The sequence below is a fragment of the Gavialis gangeticus genome, unplaced genomic scaffold (genome assembly GCF_001723915.1).
Source record: "Gavialis gangeticus isolate Ggan-Ray unplaced genomic scaffold, GavGan_comp1, whole genome shotgun sequence".
NCBI classification, from domain to species: Eukaryota; Metazoa; Chordata; order Crocodylia; family Gavialidae; genus Gavialis; species Gavialis gangeticus.
In genome coordinates, this window is record NW_017728992.1 from 148,816,272 (window position 1) to 148,824,524 (window position 8,253).

The window sequence follows — 8,253 nt, forward strand, 5'->3', positions numbered from 1 at the left end:
GTTAGGATCCAGAATGCTCTGGGTAGACTGGAAAAATGGCCCGCAATCAATCAGATGAGACTTAATAAGGACAAGCCCATAGTGGAATAATTGCATGCACAAATACAGACTTGGGAATGATTGGCTAAGCTGCAGTGCTGCAGAGATAGACCTGGGGTTACAGTGAATCATAAGCTGGTCTTGTCTCAGAAGAGGCCAACAATATTCTGGGTTGTATCAGCAGGAACATCACTTGCAAATCATGGGAATTGATTCTTCAGCTTTATTAAGCATTGGTGAGGCCTTACTTAGAGTCCTGTGGCCAGTTTTGGGCACCACACTTCAAGAAGGATGTGAACAGAATGGAAAGAGTCCACCACAGAGTCACAACAATGATTAGGGGCCTTTGAAACAAGGCTAAAGAGGAAAGGCTGAAAGAACTGGGGTTTTTTAGTCTGGAGAAGAGAAGACTGAGGAGGGACTTGATAACAGTCTTCAAATACCTGAAGTATGATTGTACAGAGGATGGAGATAGGCTTTTCTCTGTGGCTGTAGGAGACAGGACTACAAACAATGGCCTCAAGCTGCAGCAGAAGAAATTTAGGTTAGAGAGTAGGAGGAACTTGGAGAGCGATCAAGCATTGGAAAAGCTACCTAGAGAAGCTGTGGAATCGCCATCCTTGAAATTTTCAAGAGCAGGTTGCACAGACCCTTGGCTGAGATGGTTTAGTCCGGGATTATCCTGCCTTGAGCAAGGGGATTAGATGATTTCATGAAGTCCCTTCCTGCTCTACTTTCTTCAGGATCATAGGATAATAAGAATCTCAATGACTGTAATTTGTAAAAGCACATTTTTCATCACTGGTGGTATCTCCAAATCAAGGATTAATGCTTTTCAGCCCTCAATAAAAGGAATAGGATCATAGAAAAAGTAGGGCAAGGAGAGACCTCCCTTCCCTTAGGAGATCATTTAATCCAACCCCTTCCTCAAAGCAGGATCAAATGTTTACAACATCCTAGAAAAGTGTTTGCCTAACCTTTTTCAGTCTCTCAGTTATTTTATTGAAACAATTTCTCCCACAGCAACTTAACATATCTCCTATGATCTATATGGAGACTGATCACTATGATCTATATGGAGACTGCTACTATCTTGAAGAAAAGGACAGATTCCTTTGGAACTCTGTTATTCAGGGCTCTTTGGAAAAAACAATTGTCAATCAGCCCTCTGGGCCCCATTTGATGGCAAAATTAGAAGTAAAGCAGTGTTATCTACTTTGACTACCCCTCTATAACTGGAACAGCAGTATCACCAGATGCTCTATTGTGGTGCAAACAGCAGAGAAATTGGATATTAGGACTGAGCGTTCACCTGTGTTGTTACATGGAGTTCTGGATGCAGAGAAGCGTTATTCATGATAGCGATTAGCTTTGTTTCTGACCAGTGGATTGATGTGTACAGTGGTATAAGTAGCAGGGGGTGATGGGACAACTGATCTGGGAAGCTATGGAGAAAGAAAAAAAGTGACTGCTGCACGTTTGTGATCATGAACCAGAAGTCACCACTGCCGCTTTGCCCTGGATGCCTGGCTGTGTCCCTACGCTCTGGGAACAGTATGGGGCAATTAATATTCTGTGTACGGGTGGTTTTGAATGGATGTTTTAAATGAGGAGAGAAGCTGGAATTGTTTACTGGGGCATGTCACTTGATAGATTGTGACGATACTGCAGGAAGGATGCATATCCTTTGTGTTGGTGGTAGTGCTATACTGAGCCTTTGGCCCACATAGAGAGGCAGGTCTCCTAAGACCTCCTCCTCGTAGAGGGAAGGAGAAGCGTTACTGCGGTTTTAAACTTTTAAAAGGGCTCTTCCATACTGAAATTACCTTGTTTTACTTGTACAGGGTTAGAGTGTTGTTGTAGCCATGATGATCCAGAAAATGTGTGAGGCAAGGGGTTTTTTTGTGATATCTTTGATCTCAGCTGTATATAGTTAGGCAGGATATTGGACAAGCTTTCAAACACAAAATCTCTTCTTTCAGGTCACTTGTATAGTCACTCTCATACTAGTAAGCTGATGGCTATTCTTCCAGTCCCCGTCTGAGAAACAATAATATTTGCTGGCAAATACGTTATTTGCTGAAGTACAAACTTTTTCCTTTTGGATATGCTTTTCTTTCCCACTGGTGACCAAGACCATCATTGTGTCTGTAGTTTAATAACTACATTTAAAATAACTTTGCTTTCTCTGTTGCCCAAAAAACCACTTTTGGTCAGGCTATAAACAAAGCTTTTTGTACTGATCCTTAGGGTCGTCTTTATCTTTTAATATTTTCTTTGTAACATTATGACGCTAAAGTCTAATTAAATTGCTAGATGAACTGAAACAACCTTGAAGACTGTCCCAATAATACTGTCTCTATTTTTTTAATACAATGAAGCATTTCACAGAAAAAAATAAAGTTATTGTAGGACTAGTGTAATACTTCCTCATGGCAAAACTCTTGAAAAAGCCCTTTGTAAACTGAAAACTGAACAAGTTTTATTCTTTGAGTACCACCATATGGACTTTCTGAATCTGAAAGGCCTGTTATTGAAGCCATTTGCTCACATAGCCATCTATCTACATACATGAATATGACAGTTTGTAAACAGGACAACTTCTTGCTGTGGGGTTTTATTATTCATATTTATTTACACTTCTTACTTATTGAGAAGCTTATGCAGATAGAGTCCATGGTAGAGGAATACTTTAAATAGTCCCATTGAAAATGTAGATAAACTACCACTGGCAAAAATGTAGGGTCTTTACACAATAAGAACATATATAAGTGAGGTTTAAATAGTTATGTAGTGAAATGAAACTAGCATTAAGTTAAGGGAGAGCATGGATATATTTATTTCAACTCCTTCCACACAAAAGAACAAAATACTGCTTCCTATTCTAATACTGCTTTTCAGGGGTTAAGTGTCACAATAAAGTGTTCTTAGGGTTGCTTATTTTTATGGCAACCACAGCCATGCATCTCAACTGGTGATAAATTACTTATAACCCATATATTTTTATATTTTAAGGTGTTATGGCATTTCTTATGCTTGGGCTGAATTGCAGTAGGAGTGCTTTGTATTTATTCTAAACTAAACTAGGGATAGTAGTATACATCACAGTACTCTGATGATATAGCAGTAATAATTAACATAAGTACAAATATTTGCTTTTTAAGTTTGGTATGCTGTTTATTTGAAATAGTTAAGCTGTTTGACAAATTTGGTTAAACCAGGGTGTGTCTACACGAACCGTGGGAAAAAACCCATGCAGCATTGGGACTGCACAATAATGCTAGTTACTGCATGGTCATTTAGTACTTGCTTAAGCAAGCATTAAATAACTGTGTAGTAATGACTGCGCAGTCCTGCACACGTAGATGCTCCCACTGTGTAGGAAAAGGCCAGAAACTTGTTTTAGTTTGTTTAAAAATTGGTTTAAAAATATGTTTGGAACATCCATCTGGAGATGGGTCTCTGCTATGAGGAAATTGCTGTGAATGTTGTCCAAGGAGTTAACATGCCATCTTTGAGTACCGCCTTTGTTTTTTAGTAATAAACTAACTTACTAAGCTTGGCTATCAGCTGTTCTGAGTATGATCAATAATGAGCTCTGCTCTGTATTTAATATCAACTGAGTATAGCCCCACTAGGTGAAAACCTGGAATGGAATGTTACTCTAGCTTTCCAAAGGTTATATTTTGCCATATTTAGTGCATAGGTAGTGCTTATTGAGAATGGTATATTAATAGCTTGAGAGTGTGTGGCAGAAAATGATGCTAAATACATCAATGTTTTTCAAACCTGGGACTGTAAAGTTATGTTATTAAATCCTAAATATAAAGGAATCTCTTGAAGATAGTAGTTTCAAATAAATAAAATAAGCTTCATGGGTGCTCAGCTCTTCAAAAAAAATTATCATATATATTTACGTTCCTCACCTTGGGCATTTAAATTGAAAAATCTGGCTATGAAAAAAATCTGAACTAGATTTTTTAAAGTTGTTAACTTCAGTATCTGAGAGATAAAAACTGAAATGTATCTAAGAATTTCTCACATTAAAGTTACTAGTTTTAACTTTTTTTTTAGTACACACTAGAAGGAAAAATAGCTGCTTGTATTTCCAGACACTAAATAATGCTCTGTCTACTTGGAGTCTCAATAAAAAATTCTTTTTGATGGTTTTGCAGATAAGCCCCATGTGCTTTAACTCACGCAACTGAATAATCAATTGTTTCAATGGGCCTGCTGCTCACAATTTGTTTTTCCACGGTAAAAAAGTGATTACTCTTATTTTTCACTTGAAGAGAAAAAATGTGCTTCAGTGTATCGAGCTGTGTAGCTTGTTTACCTTTTCTGCAGAAAAGCTTTTGACATGATACCAGGAAAAAGAAAACTGAGATTTAATTTTACTTTTAAAAAATGTCAAATTTGGCCTTTTTACTTGGACTTCATAAATGCACCATATGAAGCTGAATTGTGGAGCTTAAGATAGGTGTTCTCATACCCTTTATATTTGTTGATACAATAATCACAGAGTAAAAGACATTTTAATGTCATTTCCAGACATATTGACTCCAGACATACTTCCAAAAAGGAGGTCATGACATCAGCTAATTGATTTTTTCACCAGTGCTGTGATGATAATCCAGAAGCAGGGATAGAAGCAGGAATACCATTATCTCCTTAAGATATATACTTAGGAGGAGAATATAATTCAAGGTAGTAGGAACAGTGGTTTCCCTGCCACTCTTGTCTGTTTCTGTCCTCTTTACCATAGAAAAAGTTGATGATCTGAAAGCAAAATTCTGTTCTGCTGTAAAAAGCTTTACATGCACACACTGAGAAAAGGTGAAACTAAATTAACCCCAAATAGTTTAGCCCTGGGTCTTGTTGCTTAAGGGTACCTGAAGAGTTTCCTAGTTTTCTCAATTCAGGAATGCTGACATTTGAGTGAACCCTGGCCAGTGTGAAAGTGAGACTGAGATGAGACAGGTACATAAAAATGGAGTTTAGCTTAATAACAACAATTCACAGCATGGGCAGACAACCCAAGGCACAAAAGCATAAAAAAACAATACAGGAAGTTCTCCAAATAACCAACAGGCTACAGAGTAGAGTCTCTTGAAAGTTCTCAACAGGTTCTTCCCAATACCATTTCTGCTTCCCTCCTGTTCCTTTTCTCAACTGAGGTTGCACAGTGGTTGTGTCTACCTGCAATGCTGACTTCACAGTAGCCTGAGACTACTGCACAGTCAGCATCATGAAAAAAACATTCATCAGAGCTACTGCACAGTAACTCTGGCTACTGCGCAGTCATTTAGTACTTGTTTATACAAGTTTATATAAACAAGTATTAAATGACTGCGTTTAGCATCTTGTGTAGACATGGCCAGTGGCATTAAAAAGAACTGTATGTGAATGCAGGATTGGAGAGGAACTTGCAAACTTCTTAAAACTTACTTACCTTTATATGGATTCTAATAAGAAATATAAATATATAAATATATCTATAGCGATAGATAGATATATATAGATATATACACATAGACAAGTCTAAATATATATATATTAAAACACCTCCTAAATGGTGGTGATTCTTCATTATTATTCAGTATGCATTCTAGACTGTTCCCTCTCTACTGTAATTATGAGTGAAATGCTAATTATGAGTGAAATGCTTCACATTAGGGCATTTTCTTTTTCTAAAACCACTGTGTTATTGAGCACATCTACACATGCTATTAATGCACAGTAAGGTTACTGTGTCTTAAAATAAGGTTCAGTAAACTGTGCCCCAGAACAGGTATACATGTGCACTGGCTTGGGAGCACATTTGCTCCCAACTGGAGCAACTGAGACCAGGCCTGCCCCACTGACCTGCTTGGCTCACTGCAGCAGCCAGGGGGAGCTCCAGGCTCCCCCAAGTGTCAGCCTGGGGCTGGCAGGGGGCACAGGGCTGGTCCCAATCCTCATAGGGGCTCCCTAGGCTGAACGGGAGAAAATCGCTCCCGGTCAGTGTCCACACGTGTTACTGCTCATTGGCTCATGTACAGTAAATTTGCTACCTGTAAATATGAGTAGTATATTTACTGTAGCTCAGCATATGGTTACATACTAATGTTTTATTGCACAGGATATTAGGCTAGTGTGCAGTAAAGCGTCTCATGTAGACACACCCACTGAGTACTAAAATGTTCTGGTGCAATTTTCCTGACAAAGATGACAAGTAAACCATCATTCCCAGTTTGTAAAATCATGTCTTCCAAGTTTCCCCAGTTAAGGAAGAATTATGATTTTTTTTAGCAATTATCATGTCTTTCTGAAGGTCTTCTTTTTATCTGATTCATATAGGTTTTCACAACTTGTCTACTACAACTTGAGTTGAAAGAAGGGAGAAGAGAAGTTTTGGAGTTTTTTTCTGGTGGAGAGTTGTTTTGGTTTCTAAAAAGTAAGTCATTACTCATTCTCACTTTTAAACTAAAAAGCCACAATCCTGACTGAATTGTTTTGCAACTACTACAGTTTAAGGTGTCACTTAGGATCGTCAATAAAAGAGGGTAGGCAAATATATTTTGTTCCACTTCACTGGTTCTTTATTTTTCACATTTGAAAATAATCCCAGTACAGAGGAGATGACTTAATGATTATGCACCACTTAAGACACACTGGGTGTATCTATGCATGATGCTATGTTGCTGTAGCAATGTGCTATGGCAACATAGTGTTGGTGGGCACAAACCATGATGCCTATGCTACATCACTGTAGCAATGAGCTACCTCGCTATAGCACATTGCTATGGCGATGTCACTGCTAAAAATAACTATGTGCAGCTGTTAGTGTGCCATCATTTAGTACTTCCTAAAGCAAGCACTAAATGACAGGGCAGTAACAATTGCGCCATGGGGGGGCATGTGTAGATGTGCCCACTTAAGACTAATATTAAATAGCTTTTTAAAATCAACTTTTGATTCTAATTTCTTCCCAGGTGCTTGGGGTCAGTTCATGGTTGCCAACCCAAGAATTTTTTTTTTAACCAAAACACAGGTTTTTACTGGTATATATTTTATATAATGTAAATGTAACTCTTCTGCCAGGCCCCAGTTAGAAAATCTGAGTTCAAATCTGAGGGTTTATCATCAACTGCAGTAAAAAATTTAAAAGCTTGGTTGTCAGTTAAAAAAAAATGTCTTCGTCTGGCAAACATACTTGACATTGTGTTGTCCTCCCACCTAGGGGTCCACTGTTCAGCCCCACACCCTGATGCCATTGACCGTACCATGTTGCCCACCTCTCCCCCCTTACCCCTCACTGGGTCTGCTACCCATGTCCCAACATGGATGCCCAAAGAATCCTGCCTGTGACCCAGCAGGTAACAGGATGGAACAGCAGCAGCAGCACATGGCTGGGGGAGGGTGTCTACAAAATCTTGTAGACTTTTCTGTGAAGAGTGTTGTGTTCATGTTATTATACTGTTGTGTACCTTAGTTTACCTCATTAGCCTGAGCACAAAAAATGAAAGGATGTGCCCACACGCAGAATGAGACAACATGGCACCCTTCCATCAGGAGACCTGAATAGAATCATAGTAATTTAGGGTTGGAAGGGAGCTCAGAAGGTCATCTAGTCCAATCCTCAGCTCAAAGCAGGACCATCCCCAACTAGATCATCCCAGCCAAACCTTTGTCTAGATGAGTCTTGAAAACCTTCAATGATGGAGATTCTGCCACTTCTCTGGGTAACAAGTTCTAGTGTTTTACTACCCTCCTAGTGAGAAAATTCTTCCTAATATCTTAACTAAACTTCCTTTGCTGCAACTTGAGGCCATTGTTCCTTGTTCTGTCATCTGTTACCACAGAACAGTTTAGCTCCATCATCCTCTTTTGAACCCTTATCTGGGTAGTTGAAGGCTGCTATTAAATCCCCCCTCAGTCTTCTTTACTCTAGACTAAATGAGCCCATTTCCCTAAACCTGTCCTCATAAGTCATGTGCCTCAGCCCCTAAAGCATATTTGTTGTCCTCCACTGGACTCTCTCCAATTTGTCCACATCTTTTCTGTAGTGGGGGGGCTTAAAACGGAAAACAGTACTGCAGATGTAGCCTCACCAGTGCTGAACAGAGGGGAATAATCACTTCCCTTGACCTGCTGGCAAAACACCTACCAATGCATCTCAGTCTGCCATTAGCTTTCTTGGCAAAAAGGGCACACTGCTGGCTCAAATTCAGC